The 16,364-nt window shown below is 37.7% G+C and overlaps 1 pseudogene; it reads right to left on the bottom strand.

Moving 5' to 3' along the window:
* Positions 1 to 7,604: 7,604 nt before the first annotated feature.
* On the bottom strand, positions 7,605 to 13,667 carry LOC125247914 (annotated as a pseudogene).
* Between the last annotated feature and the right edge of the window lie 2,697 nt (positions 13,668 to 16,364).

A 16,364-nucleotide genomic window follows, 5' to 3' on the forward strand; every position in this document is an offset into this window, starting at 1 on the left:
AGTTCAGAAAAATACTATATATACATTTATAGGTAAAATCGAACTCCGAGCATGAGCATTCATTCTCCAAATAGAATGAATCATTCTCAACAACTAAGCTGCAAAAGCAAACCCTCATGGTCTTCCTCTGTGTCCACACTTTCGTGACATAATGCTGCTTTGACTGCCGGGTAAAGTCTCTTAAACTCTGCGTAGTTCACAGACTTGAGTGCTCAAGTGTGCATCGAGGGCGCATAGTGGCCGCAAAGGAGGCACTCGCGAGCACCCTTCTGAAACCTACAATGATGAATGGGACACCCTACGGTCTTGTGGACTTAACGGACACGTGCATGCGGCAGTCATTGTAAGTATACAAGACTGAAAGTGCATAGAAGTTTTTTTTTTTTATTATTGATGCTCAAAACAGTACATAACAATAAAATACAAAAGGGGAAAAAAAACAACTGGGGGACTTAATATACAAACTGACAAATTATGAGAATTACATGACACTGAAAAAATGAAAAAGAATTACAAACAGATAATGTTTGTTAAGGCTTTTTTGTTTTCAGACCATTGAATTGAAGTGAAGTATTTTCAAAAGAAGTACTTTTACAAAAACAAGAAAAAGAGGTTTAGTATTTAGATACGTAGATTTATGAATGTGGAATTTAGCTATAGTAACAAGATCAAATGATAACATAAAACTGATTTATTTTAGATTGTTCATAGTCAACAAATAAGAGCAACTGGAGGAAATATTATTTTTTTATTTTTTTAAGTAGTGGTTTGCAGGGTACCACTTATGAAGTATTTAAAAAGATCACTTTTACTTTTACTTTATTGGTTAGGAAAAAGAAATGTGGAAGCATCCACACCTTTTCCAACAGATATATTATCTACTGCATTACTCCAATAAGCAGTCACAGATGGTAAAGTAACATTGTTTTGCTGGAATAGTGAGCGGACAGATTGTCTCAGGTTACGTATGTGTTAGATCAAAATCTCAATAATAGCTAGAATATTTGTAGTCTCAGTCATCAGTTAAGAAACAGGCGCCTCAACCCCTGTGATGTGTGGCAGCAGCAGTGCGAGATCTCGGGAGAATGACCAAGCAGACACAGATCAAGTGACACAGATCAGCAAAACATTTCTGGTTCGTGTGACATCAATCATCGTTTTGCAGACTGAATTTCCCATTTTGTGTTAACCATTCTGACTACACACACAAGTGTCCCCCATTTCCCATTGCACTCTAACTTCTTCTAGGTCAATTCACTTTGTTGAAAGTTCACATGCATTTGAAACAGTCACAACTCCATTATTCCGATTCATTGTAAGTTAGGGGGACAATGGACCAAACGCTGTGTATGGCATGACAAATCAAACAGTCCTTGGTGTCCATGTTCTCCACCATGGCAGCAGACAGAGTACAAGCAGTGTTCCCAGAGCACTCGGGAGAATGACCAAGCAGACACAGATCAAGTGTGGTACAAAGCATTCTCAGATTTATTCAGAAAGAAGGGTCATATTTATAGACATAGGTATAGCATATATTTTCTATATTTTCTATGTGTAATTCATTCATTACACACAGACTGATATATTTCAAATGTTTATTTCTTTTAATTTTGATGATTATAACTGACAACTAAGGAAAATCCCAAATTCAGTATCTCAGAAAATTAGAATATTACTTAAGACCAATACAAAGAAAAGATTTTTAGAAATCTTGGCCAACTGAAAAGTATGAACATGAAAAGTATGAGCATGTACAGCACTCAATACTTAGTTGGGGCTCCTTTTGCCTGAATTACTGCAGCAATGCGGCGTGGCATGGAGTCGATCAGTCTGTGGCACTGCTCAGGTGTTATGAGAGCCCAGTTTGCTCTAATTGTGGCCTTCAGCTAGGGCTGGATGATTAATCGAAAAGTAACCGGAACTGAAATTCAGAACCTCTAACCGACGTATTTTTCCCATGTCGGTTATTTCGTTTTTTAAATCCTTTTAATACTTTCCCCTTAAAAACATTACCGCGTGTGTAGCCACATGACTCTGCTCCGTCCAGTCAGTGGCATAAAAGCAAAACACAGAGGTGAACGCCGGTTCAACACAGTGATGGTGCGTGAGCGGTGAGCATTGCGTCTTCACTAAACTTTGTCAGTTGTATTTGTTTTAAGGTTTGTACATTCAAGTGATTAGACGATCAGATGTATTATTATTCCGAGCTACCGCGCTCGCGCAGCTGCACTGTGGCACAAACACTCATACAAACAGTAGCTGCGCAAAACGTGAAGATTGCGCACACTGAGAGGAAAGCAGAAACTAGTCAGCGCTGTCCAGTAATTTATCACTAAAGTAGCTTAGAAACTCAAAACTTCTTATAGCATATATTTTCTACTTTTGAAGTAACCATTTACAACCCACAGCTTCACAATCAACAGAGACGGTATGACTAATTCACACGCAATCACTTGTACTGGTAATGTGCTAATTTATCTTTATCTGATTTACAACGAGCAGAAATCTGTAAGAAATGTTATGGAGCAACTGCTGAAAGTGAGCTGTCAGATCACTCTTTAAATAGGAAAAAATATCCCACCTTTTAACCCTCTGGAGTCTGAGGCTGATTTGGGGGCTGGAGAAGTTTTGACATGCCCTGACATTTGTGCTTTTTTCAGTTGTTCATAAACATATTAATAGAAAAAGTGTCATTACACTGTATTCAACACAAACTAGGCTACCATAATATGTGAGGAACATGTATGTACATGTTTGTGTTTTTGAAGGAATATGTTTATGCGTGGTTATTGAAAAAACAAAAAACTTAAGTCACTGAAATAAGGCCAAAAAAAGTATATTAAATCTGTGTTCACAAGACTTCTGGGTATTGGAGGTTGTAAACTAAAGTTTTTGCTTCAAAATGATGTAAAAATGATGCTGCCTACTCCTTCATATAAAACAATATATTGATTTAGTTTTTGTAAGTCACTTTTTGTCAAGAAATACAGTATGCGTGGAGGCGTGAATCTGCATGAATAATGGGCCATTTACACCTGAGAAGACAAAAGAATCACATAATAATGACCTGAAATGACTTGCATATTAATGAGGCCTTTCAGTCAGATAGGGTGTGAAAAAACCCTCTGTAATCATGTCTCAGCTCAATTTAAAATAATGGTATTCTATTATATTCTTTAAAATATAATGTATTTCTGTGATGCAAAGTGTCTGAACAATTATGTTACCTCTATGGCATTTCATATAGGCTTTTAGCTTAAAAGAATGCACATTTGGAGAAATATTGATGGATTCTTATATGTTTATGTCAAATTTTTATACAGAGGAGTAATATTTATTCAATATTTATTCTATATATCATCACTATGAGTGCTGGATACTGTGTTTTTAATTCATACTTGCAGCCGGAGGGCGCTCTGTGCACCTTTAGGCCACAAATTCATATAAAGAAGAAGAAGAACCAGGAACTAACTGAATGTCTTCTAAAGCTCGCTAACCATGGCTTTAACATCCAGATAAACTCTTTTCAAGATAATAAATACACGATTGAGACGATGAATGCATGTATTGACTCAGAATTTGCGTCTGAATAGCGCTGGCTCTGTGGGCGTGGCCGCATTAGCGGATAATGAGCTGAATCACGGACTTCTGACATTGTTCTCTTTTCATACAGATTACATAAACACAAAATGTTTGTTTTCGATTTGACTTGCACGATTTAAAACCTGACATTTCAATTGATGTTTCTTTAGACATAAGTTTAATTTTTTTGTCATTAGTATTCACTAAGTTACAGTTCATTTTCTGAGAACTATCAGATTGGACTTTGTTCAGAGGGAGACGAGAGATCACACATGTTAGTTTTCTTTATTTTACAAAAAGCACAACATTTTGTTTTTGCTCTGAGTGTACACAAATGAAAGAAGATCTTCAACAGATTAAAATGGTGTATAACTCTTAATTGTATGTGCAACATTGATGGAGTATTTTGAGTCTCTTTCACACTGGTAAGAAAAAAAACGCGGTGGTATCGCTGGCGATACCCTCAGACCTCAGTGTTAATAGTCAATCATATTTACAGTACAAACCTTGTCAGTGAACTATGAGGGCAAAAAAAAAAAAAAAAAAAAAAAAACAGAAACAAAATAATCGTTCATTAATTGTAATCGAGGTAAAATGTTCAATTAATCGAGGTTTTGATTTTAGGCCATAATTGTCCAGCCCTACCTTCAGCTCTTCTGCATTGTTGGGTCTGGCATATCGAATCTTCCTCTTCACAATACCCCATAGATTTTCTATGGGGTTAAGGTCAGGCGAGTTTGCTGGCCAATTAAGAACAGGGATACCATGGTCCTTAAACCAGGTACTGGTAGCTTTGGCACTGTGTGCAGGTTCCAAGTCCTGTTGGAAAATGAAATCTGCATCTCCATAAAGTTAGTCAGCAGCAGGAAGCATGAAGTGCTCTAAAACCTCCTGGTATACGGCTGCGTTGACCTTGGATCTCAGAAAACACAGTGGATCAACACCAGCAGATGACATGGCACCCCAAACCATCACTGACTGTGGAAACTTTACACTGGACCTCAAGCAACGTGGATTGTGTGCCTCTCCTCTCTTCCTCCAGACTCTGGGACCCTGATTTCCAAAGGAAATGCAAAATTTACTTTCATCAGAGAACATAACTTTGGACGACTCAACAGCAGTTCAGTCTTTAGCCCAGGTGAGACGCTTCTGACGCTGTCTGTTGTTCAAGAGTGGCTTGACACAAGGAATGCAACAGCTGAAACCCATGTCTTGCATACGTCTGTGCGTAGTGGTTCTTGAAGCACTGACTCCAGCTGCAGTCCACTCTTTGTGAATCTCCCCCACATTTTTGAATGGGTTTTGTTTCACAATCCTCTCCAGGGTGCGGTTATCCCTATTGCTTGTACACTTTTTTCTACCACATCTTTTCCTTCCCTTCGCCTCTCTATTAATGTGCTTGGACACAGAGCTCTGTGAACAGCCAGCCTCTTTTGCAATGACCTTTTGTGTCTTGCCCTCCTTGTGCAAGGTGTCAATGGTCGTCTTTTGGACAACTGTCAAGTCAGCAGTCTTCCCCATGATTGTGTAGCCTACAGAACTAGACTGAGAGACCATTTAAAGGCCTTTGCAGGTGTTTTGAGTTAATTAGCTGATTAGAGTGTGGCACCAAGTGTCTTCAATATTGAACCATTTCACAATATTCTAATTTTCTGAGATACTGAATTTGGGATTTTCCTTAGTTGTCGGTTGTAATCATCAAAATTAAAAGAAATAAACATTTGAAATATATCAGTCTGTGTGTAATGAATGAATATAATATACAAGTTTCACTTTTTGAATGGAATTTAGTGAAATAAATCAACTTTTTGATGATATTCTAATTATATGACCAGCATCTGTATGTCATTACTTCAGATTAAACGATTCAGGCCTTAACAGGAAAGATTTCCAAAATATACTGATACTTTTCTCTCAGTGAGAGGTACAGACACAATTTATCATTATTCTCTAGTGTTTGAAGATGAAAAGAAAAAAAAATCTTTAATAAGTTGAAATGAAAAACATTGAATGATTTAAAAAATATTATTAGATTCATGTCTCTCTTAAAAGTGTTATGATCTCTTCTTCAGCTCCCTGAACCACAAGAACACTGAGTTCATTTAAAAAAACTACTTCTCTCCTTCATAAAAGAACTGAGTGACACAAATTCATTAAGAAAATTAACACAAACTCCTGAAATTGAAATTTGTCAACTTTGGATGATGTTTCTTTTTCGTGTCTCGTTGCAGCTGATCAGGAAAGATTTCTATGGAAGAGATGCTTTATCGTGTCATGTTTGGTGTCACAACTGGATCTGAAGATGATCTAGTTACTGTGATTTTGACCGTACACTAGATCATTGCTCAAACTCTGATGTGTTTCTCTCCAGTGTGAATCCTTTCTCGTGTTTCAAAGGCTTCAACATACAGCGCTGTGTCTTTTGTGCTGTAATATTAGGAATGAATCTTCAGGTGTTTCTTCAGGACTGATGCTCAATGAATCTGTTTCCAGCACTGATCACAGTTAAATGCCCTACTGAAAAATCCAGCTAAGACCAGCCAACCAGCTTAGGTTGGTTTTACCTGAATTTTTCAGCAGGGTGGTCTTTCTTCAGAATGAGAAGACATGATTTCAGAGCGAAAGCCTGAGCTGCTTCTTCCCAGTGTGAACTCTCATGTGAATCTTCAGCCTTCATTTACATCTGAAATGTTTTTTTTACACAATTTTCAAAAATCAAAAATGTTTTAGAAAAAAAAAAATCACTTGGTTTTTGTGTGCTTTAGTCTGTCCTTTTATTCATTTTTGACCTAAAACAATATAATTCTAGTGAGCATCAGCATGTTCTTCAGCATCACGATGAATGAAGAACAAACACAAACCTCTTTGTTCTTCAGTATTTTGTTGGTTCATTCCGCAGGTTCTGGATCACTGGCGATCCTTCTGTCCTCCTCTTGCAGATGCTTTCTGGTAGTTCTGACAAAAACAAACATGTTTCATTTCCAACAGACACAATGTGAGATGAATAATCAATATTTCAGACTCTGCTCAGGCTAATCATGTGTTTAAATCACGAAATCCTTGAAAGTCTTGGGTTTTAATGTGGACCAAACCTTCAGTTTGTGTTGTTCAAAACTTTTACTAGGATTGAGACAACTTTCAGGATCAATGTAATAAAACTTTAAAATTGGTTAAATCCTACAATATTTATATGTAGAATACAAATTTATATTTTGTAGTTTTATTTGTTTACAGTGTGGTCCAGATCCGGCCCACATCTGGTACATGTGGATTGCATACGGACCAGATGTGGGCCGGATCTGGACCACATTCTGTTGCTGTCTGGGATTAAGACATTTATTAAGGCAGTTAAGAAACTAACTTACACAGAAGCAACAGTTTCTCAACACATAAAGAGGCACTACTCACTGTGATTGTTTTTTGTATGAGTGACTAAAGAAGATAACTGAACGAACCTCTTCCCACACGGATCGCTGTGATGTGGTTTCTCCACTGCATGGATCTTCATGTGCATCTTCAGGTGACTTTTAAAAGAGAAACTCAATCTGCACTGATTACACGTGTGCAGCTTCTCTCTGCTGTGGATCCTCTCATGTATTTTCAGAGATGATGACTGATTGAATCTCTTGTCACAGTGTGAACACTCGTAAGGTTTCTCTCCAGTGTGGATCCTCTCATGTGTTTTTAGTTTCAATGATAAACTGAATCTCTTATCACAGTGTGAACACTTGTACGGTTTCTCTCCAGTGTGGATCCTCTCGTGTGTTCTTAGATTCAATGACAAACTGAATCTCTTATCACAGTGTGAACACTTGTAAGGTTTCTCTCCAGTGTGGATCCTCTCGTGTGTTTTCAGATATGATGACGCACTGAATCTCTTGTCACAGTATGAACACTTGTACGGTTTCTCTCCAGTGTGGATCCTCTCGTGTGTTTTCAGATATGATGACTGATTGAATCTCTTGTCACAGTGTGAACACTTGTATGGTTTCTCTCCAGTGTGGATCATCTCATGTGTTTTCAGATTTAATGACACACTGAATCTCTTTTCACAGTATGAACACTTGTACGGTTTCTCTCCAGTGTGGATCATCTGGTGAAGTTTTAAACTGCTTGCTGCAGTAAAACTCTTCCCACACTCAAATCACATGTACTCTCTCACATCATTATGACTTTTCTGATGCACCTGTAAACTGTAGAGCAGTGAAAAACTCTTTCCACACACAGAACATGAATGTGGCTTCTCCTTCGTATGAACTACCAGGTGTGTCTTCAGGTTTGATGCCCTAAGAAATGACTTGCCGCAGTGATCACATGTGAACGTCTTCTCTCCGGTGTGGATCCTCATGTGAATCTTAAGGTGGGATAATTGCGCAAAACTCTTCCCGCACTGATCACATGAGTGTGGTTTCTCTCCTGTATGGATCTTCATGTGTCGACTAAGATTAGGTTTTTGTGAGAAGCTCTTTCCACACTGATCACATGTGTGTGGTTTCTCTCCAGTATGAACTGTCATGTGAACATCAAGATTAGGTTTGTTTCTGAAGCTCTTCCCGCACTGACCACATTTGAACGGCTTCTCTCCAGTATGAACTCTCATGTGAAGCTCAAGACTATCTTTCCTTGAGAAGCTCTTCCCACACTGATCACATGTGAACGGCTTCTCTCCAGCATGAGCTCTCATGTGATGCTCAAAATTACGTTTGTTTGGGAAACTCTTTCCACACTGAGTGCAGGTGAAAGATTTCTTGGCTCTTCTTTTCTTTAAAAATGTCTTTTTAGTCGTTGAGCGACTCAAAGGTTTTTCTCCAGGTTTGACATGATGTTTCTCCTCCACTTCACTCAGTTCTTCACTCTCCTCCTTCACTTCCATCAGCTCTGAAATGAAAGAGAAAAGATTAATTTCATTTTCAGTAAATCAAAATAATTCAAAGAGAGAAATATGAAGTGAAATGACATAAAAGATCCCTGATATAACAGCAGAAAGTAGACAACTGCTATAAAATACGACCATTTTGCTGTTTTTCTTCATTAATTAAACAAACGGTCACATTTTATTGACTACCATTCATACACATGTGAAAGTGGGACACCAGAAACGAAAGCTCGAGCGAGACGTCATATCACGACCGTTGCGGTGTCTGTAGAAATTTCACATGCTCAAAGTCGAGCAACTGTGGCTTTAACTAGTTTTAAATGTCTATCATGCTAGTCGAACTACTGGTTTATGTACATTACCGCACTGGTGCACGATTATTTAATATATAATTCACTACATTTGTGTCTGTATATTGTTTCACAAAGTAATGTTTAAGTGAAGCCTGATGCCTTTCACAAAAGAAAGATCCCAGTCTCTTCCAAACAGTGAGGTGTTGGAGATCTCAGAAGTGAAGACCAGGAGACTCAGTTGTGTCTTCAACAGGATTCTTTATTGAGAACATGTACTGTTGGTCGCTGCAGTCATCAAGTCCAGCTAAGGCAGTGTAAGTTGCAGTTTAAATACATTTTAGGGATAGAGACTGTTAAATAATTTCTTATTTCTTGGGCTTCATTTTTTGACTTTATCTTTTTCTTGGGATTTTGGGGTTTGGGGGCTCGTCCGGGATATTCCTAAGAAACCTTAACTTTATTTATTTGACTGATTGATTGCATTATTATTATTATTATTATTATTATTATTATATGTCCTTACCAGATACTATATTAACTTTATGTATTATTATTTTATGGAGCTGTAGCTGCTGGGGAAAAATGAGAACAGTTATATTTTCTGTAGTTCACCACTACATTACCAATATACTTCCACTAAACAGAATCTATGTTTACCCAGCCAAAATTATATCAGTTCTGACAACTCCAGAAATGTGAAAAGTGTCCATTAAATAGTTTTAACTATGATTCTAAATCCAAAATTGCTTCATGTGGCTTTGAATGAAAGATGAATCACTTGTTCATATCAGTAAGCAAGAGTTGTTGTGTAAGCTTTTTGTTATTCTTTGTCAGTTTAATATATTGTCAGGTAATATATTTTCCATTAAATACAGTATAAAAGGGTTAGAGCACTTTACCCCATTGAAAAGGTGCAGTTAAAGTTAAGATACAGTACTCAGTATGAATGATCATACCCCTCTGAAACCCAATTTAGAAAATAATCTTGATATCTAATTTAAATCTGATGATTTGCTGGGAAGAGATATAATGCATAAATTGGGAGTGGAAATTGTGTTTACTAAAAATTGTGTTTACTTTTCTTCTCTTTTGTGCTGATGGTATCCACTGAGCCACACCCTCATCCTGGTGATTACATGCTGAGTGAAGCTAAGAGTGAAGGACAAAGCAGGTTTTATCAATGATAAACCGTACACTGCAGATGGACAAAGTTGGCGACTGACACAAGATTTGAGGAAGATCAATGACCTGATCATTCCGTTTTCACCAGTGGTACTGGATGTGGTAACTATAATAAATGTAATATCACCTACACACAAATTCTATAATGTCCTTGATATATGCTCTGCTTTTTGCAGCATACCGATATCTGAAGAGGCACATCCATTATTTTAGTTTACGTACAAACAACAACAATTTACATGGACACGTCTTCCTAAGGGCTACGTTGACTCGCCTGCTGTGTCTGTATGACAAGGCTTTGCGTCAAGGCATTGACACCAAAGCCTCACCACAACAAACAATCAAGTGGACTGATGAAATGGATGCTGCCTTCAACGAGTTGAAACACTCCATCATGTCAGCCCCCGTGTTGGGCCTTCCTGACTACAAAAAGGACTTCCACCTTTACGGTATTGCAGCGGGGATACTGGCCCAGGAACATGCTATGAGTTATCGCCCTGTGGCGTATCTTTCCAAAACTTTAGACAACATTGCACAAGGTCTGCCTTCGAGCAGTGGCTGCTGCCCTGATGGTACAAGATGCTGAAAAAACAGTCCTCTCACATCCATTGACATTACACACCTCACACCAAGTAAATGCAATTTTACATAATCTTAACACACAGCACATGACAGCACAGCGTCTTTCAGGTTATGAGGCAACGTTGTTAGCGAATACAAATTTAACAATTAAGCCAACATTCATTCACTGTCATTGCTTTGAGAGAGTTGCTCGGCACTGCCGACCAAACCACTGAGAGCACATGTACAAAGGGATTGTACATGATTTACAGCCCTAGAAGAGGGGGATAGTCTATATGTTGACGGTTCATGTTCTAATCCATCAGATGGTGTATATTTATGTGGCTATGCAGTTGTTAGACTCCCTGATGAAGCGGTAGAAGCAGAATTATTAACATTCACATCAGCACAGGCAGTGGAACTAGTGGCACTAACAAGAGCTTGTGAGCTTTCAAAAGATAAAATTGTCACAATTTATACTGATTCTAAGTATGCGTACAGTGCAGTCCATGACTTTACCAAAACATGGAAACAAAGAAATTAAGACAGCAAATGGAAAACCAATAGCACATTCTGATTTGATAGGCGATTTAATTAATGCAGTGCAGCTCCCAAACAAAGTGGCCATAGTCAAGGTGAGGGGACATGCAGCAGGAGATTCAGAGGAAATAAGAGGTAATCAATTGGCTGATACAGCTGCTAAAGAGGCTGCTAAAAAAACGTGCAAAAAGGCAACTGAATATGGGGAAGTTGCTATGATGGCACACGTGACTAATTTGCCTGATATTGATGTCAAAATATTACAGAGTCAACCTACAGAGGCTGACTTACAATACTGGGCCTCAAAAGGCTGTCAGCCAGACAAACAGGGAATTATTAGAGACTCTGAAGGGAAAGTGGCCTTGCCAAAGTTGACACTTGTGCTGCTTATACGTCACTATCATGGTCTCTCACACACAAGTGCTGAAAAGACTGCTCAAGCAATTAATGCTTTGTATTGCACTGCAGAGAAACCAACATACCAAGCACCTGAGAGACGACCTTAAACAAAGCATGCAAATGAAGTATTCAGGTATAGGAACCCGTCCCAGACTGTAGAGGTTCGCCAGTCCTAATCCAATCAGCATAACTATTCAACAAATGGGACAGAGCTATTAAAGACAAAAGGTGAGAGTCTCAGCAATCTGACTCATTAGACAGAACAGGAACTGGCAGAAAACTCTTGCTGGAAACTTTGCTTAACAGAATCATTCATCTGATATTATCATCATTACCATAAAATGCTAAAAACAATGTTCTTCACCTTAGTATTTCATGGGATGTTATGTCAGGACGTAGAATCAGCAGATCTTAAACAGATTCTTAAATTTGTAATCCCACAGAGGCATTCGGGTTATTACCTAATTCAGCATGTTTTTTCTTTTTGAATCAGATCAGTATACAATTTATGAGAAATATAACTTTATCAGTAACTATAAATCAGATTTTGCTTTAGTTGTGATTACAACACTGTTAGCCATTCTGGAAAGTTCATTTACTTGATACAGTTTACTGATTATTCTTTAAAAAAAAAAAAATGTTGTAAATTATATTGAGAAATGTCCAAAATTTTGATACATGACTACAAAAAAGTGAACTAAATATTAATGTAAAATAAGAGCTAAAATAATATTTAGTTCGACCTGATGATGACAACCATAAGCTCCAAACTTCCTTTTACTGAACATTTTTGAAAAACAAAAATGAAACTTTTGTATCCGTTTAACTGTTTATCTAAATGAGCAAAAGTGTTTGAATCTTTCTAACATGAATGTTGTTCAGCATCATGAATGAATGAAGAATAAACACCAACCTCTTTGTTCTTCAGTATCTTCAGTGCGTTTCATTCTGCAGGGTTCTGGATCACTCATGTTCTCACTCTCCTCTTTAATGAACTCAATCTTTACAGACTCCATCTCTTCCTGATGCTCGTCTTCACTTCTGGACTGATGGGAATATTCCAGCATTTATTGGAGAATTGTAAACAGGAGGAGCTTAGCTGATGATGTGACTCCCGTGGGAGGAGCTTCACTTCATTGATGATGTCATTAGTGTGGGAGGAGCTTCACTGATGATGAATTTCAGTGTGGGAGGAGCTTCACTGATGATGAATTTTGGTGTGGGAGCTGATCTGCCAAAATCATAAATTTATCAGTTTGTTATAATATAATGTAACAAAATTATTCCAAGCATAAATAACGGTAAAAACTGTTGAAAGCATAAACTCAGAAATAAATGTACACATTTGTACCCAACAAATACCCTCAGTCTGTTTAAACCAATGAAACGAGCTTTAAGTGTCAATTTACAGCAGATCTGAAGACATTAGCATAATAAATGAGGTGAAAACAGTGTTTTCAGCAGTTCTCTTAATACTGATGATCCTCAGACTATCAACACTCATTCAACAAGACATTCAGATCATCATCAGATCTGATTATTTGAGTCAGGATATATGAGAAAAGACTATAAACTGCTCTACAGAGAGACAATACTGTTATTTCTCAAAATATGACATGTATAAAACACCAATAACACAAAAACACGAATGACACTCATCTTCATATCCACAGCATAATGTCCATATTAATCTAAATATAGTTTGATTTTCTGACAAGTAGGCTACATTCATTGCAGTAATGAAATTAGATAAAAACGACAATGATTATAAAATATTTAAAAATAAAGAACAGCACAAAGCGATATTTAATGTTTCTGTCAACCTGCATTCATAATGAGCTATATTAACATTTATGTATATAAATGTCTCACGTGGCTCATTATAGGCTCAATAAAGTATTTAACAGTTTCTGTTCCAGTATTTTAACAAGAAACTTACCAATTTGATCAGTCAAAGATGTGAAAAGAGTGATAAAATGGCAGCAGCAACACCTGAGATCGATTCCCATCGATTCCCCTCACAGATCTCAAACTTTGACTTCACTAAACATTAAACAAACACACAAAAGCACTCAGAATCGCTCAGGTCTGAATGAATTCAACACATTTTCCTCACACACTCGCTGCTGCACTAATGTTATTTCAGCAGGAAGACGCCAGAAAAGACACAAAACTAGCGCTGTGCCCGATGAAAACAACACAGAAACGAGCCTGTCTTAAACAAACTGTATCCACAAGTTCCCCACGCCCCATGAGCCCTTGCGTCAGAAGTGGGCGTGTCTTCCGGTTCAAAGTAAAGAAGCGGGACGTTACACTCGTTCAGTTGACAGTCACTCAAGATTTAGCCATCGAAACATGCGAACGTTTGGCCTTTACTCAAAGACTTAATACCAACATCAATATTTGAACAATGTTAAAAAATGTTACAGTAACAGTAATTTATTAATAAGTGTCAGTAGTGCACATCAATCATGCTGAATCTAACTGATATTTATATTGACATAAATAGAGAAGAAAAGATAAAAAAAGATCATTACATACCTATTCAGTTTCACCTGCTTCCATTTATTTACCATCACAAGAATGCACAAAACAATTTCATTAGGGCTTTCAATACATCTAGAAATATATTGATATAATATAGGCCTATGTTTACGTCACTTTTCTGAGCATTTCTATTAATTTTCCGCTAAATTATGCGATTACAATCTGAGGAGGTTTGAGCGATCTCTCTCTCTTTCTCTATACTGTTATCGTTTCAGCCAGAGGAACAGCGGGAGCTCATGAGAGGAGAACAGGAGTCACACTGGGTATGGGTGACATTTGCTTGTTGTAACTCTTTAAAATTAAACTTTATTCTTAATCTTTTTTCAGCACTGAATCTAATACTACACATATTTAACTATTCAAATGTGTATTGGTCAATCTCAGGCAAATGTGTTTATTTATTTTACAAGGTTTCAAAGCAGAAGATAGATGAATGTTTTCTCAGTCCTGTTACCAAAACTCATGTGCCGTTTAAAAGCATGTCAGTTCATTCCTTTGTGTTCACCTCAAGAAAGTGTTTATTTTAAATAAATGGTTGGTTATATGTTCAAATAATTGATATTTGTGATAATATAAAGTGATTTTTTTAATGCAAGGTGTATTTTAATAAAAACCGCAAAACATTTTTTTTTCATTTAAAATAAGACAGAAGGCTCAAGTATATCATTTTTAAAATAATTTAATTTATTTAACAGATAATAACAAAACTGGAGGTGGAAAGAGAAAGAAGGAGAGCGAGGAAAAGAGAGAGGGAGGGAAGGAAGGAAAGACAAAAAAAAGGGGGGAAAGAGAGGGTTGCTGGTGTGTTTCACTCGTTCTCTTGCAGCATGCCATGGGTGTGTGTTTCTGGCAACTGCATAGTGTAGGTTCTCTCCATCTTCTACAAAAGATACGGATTCTCATCAGATTAGAGTTGTGCTCAGATTTAATGCTGTTTCCCTCAGAGTTGGTACGTACATCTGGGGGAGCAATCAGAGGAGAAGAGAGCAAGAGGCACAAACAACAGCGGAAGAAAACACATCACAGTAGCATGAAGATATCACAAAAAGATATGTCTTTGGACGTAACAACTATATATCAGGTCGGCTTTGTCGAGTTCAGCAGCCCTCCCTCCATGACACACATTATTCATTCCCGCACGCACGCGCGCCCTGTCCCTTCTCGTGTTTGCTGCTGGCTGAAGACTATTCCCGGGAAAATACAACTGCTGTCTGGTGATGAGAAGCCAAAAAGAAAAAAAGCCCTAGATGAAACCTGTGCCTCTCTTTCAGGTAGCCTATGTATGTTCACAAACATGTCAAAGTTTTGGCTATGTGAGATTATTTACACGTTTAACGCTGCATTAATAATTTGTCCACCAGTAACGCATCTGCCTGATCTGATACTAATGTAATTTATGTTATATTTTCAATTATTTTAATGTGCTCTGCAGTGCGTATAGGGCTGTCAATACCAGAAGAGGAGCATCCATGAACCGCATTATTAGACAGTTTTCAAAGGATGCATGATTTATTGAAACCATTTAAAATCATAATACAGCATTACATAATGCTATCATTCTTAAATCTACTCTTACACAGGAGAATACATAATAAAAGTTTAAAGGTGCTAAAGAGGATGTTTTGTTTTATACATTTTTGCAATATTACTTGAAACTGTCTTTACTAACTGATAAAAGACTATTTATTAGGTGCACTGAAAGGAATAATATTAATATACATCATCTGTGCACGAGGTAGGGCCTTAAAAACATCAGCCAATCCTTTATGCGATCATCGCGTAAACGATTGGCCCTCTGGCTTGTCAATCACTGCCGTGACGTTCCTTGTGAGAGACGAGCGTGGCTGCGCGCTCCAGTAACTTTCCACACTCCACAGGCGCCGCATGCAATGTTTTTGTCAGGAGACAGGAGTAACAACTGCAGATTATGAGTTACCTGCGGTGAGTCCGACATAATGAATCCACTAACACGACACAGCGAATGCCGGTGGTAAACACTCGTGATCCAATACTCGTGCACGAGTTTTGGGAGGCGTTCCTTTGAAATGAGCTGTGAAGAAGGGGGGCTGTTCTTACGCATGCGCTCATTTCAAAAACTCACTAACAGTCTTTGGATTCTCAGTCGACGAAAAGAGTGTGCATGTTTTGATGTCCACATATTCTTGTTCAAGACGTTACAATCAGCAGGCTTCTGGCGCCCTCTGCAGGCATTTGTTATAATATTATATACTTCTAACATTTCAGGAGAAAAGACTCTTGATGTGTTTAAATATGCAGATTAGCTTGAATTGGTTAATACAGATATACAGATAATACAGATGCAAACAGACAGAGGGTAGAAGGCTTAAATCAAACTCCATCTAAATTTGTATTTTGGAAGTTTT

Source organism: Megalobrama amblycephala, linkage group LG15, assembly GCF_018812025.1.
Source record: "Megalobrama amblycephala isolate DHTTF-2021 linkage group LG15, ASM1881202v1, whole genome shotgun sequence".
Classification (NCBI taxonomy): Eukaryota; Metazoa; Chordata; class Actinopteri; order Cypriniformes; family Xenocyprididae; genus Megalobrama; species Megalobrama amblycephala.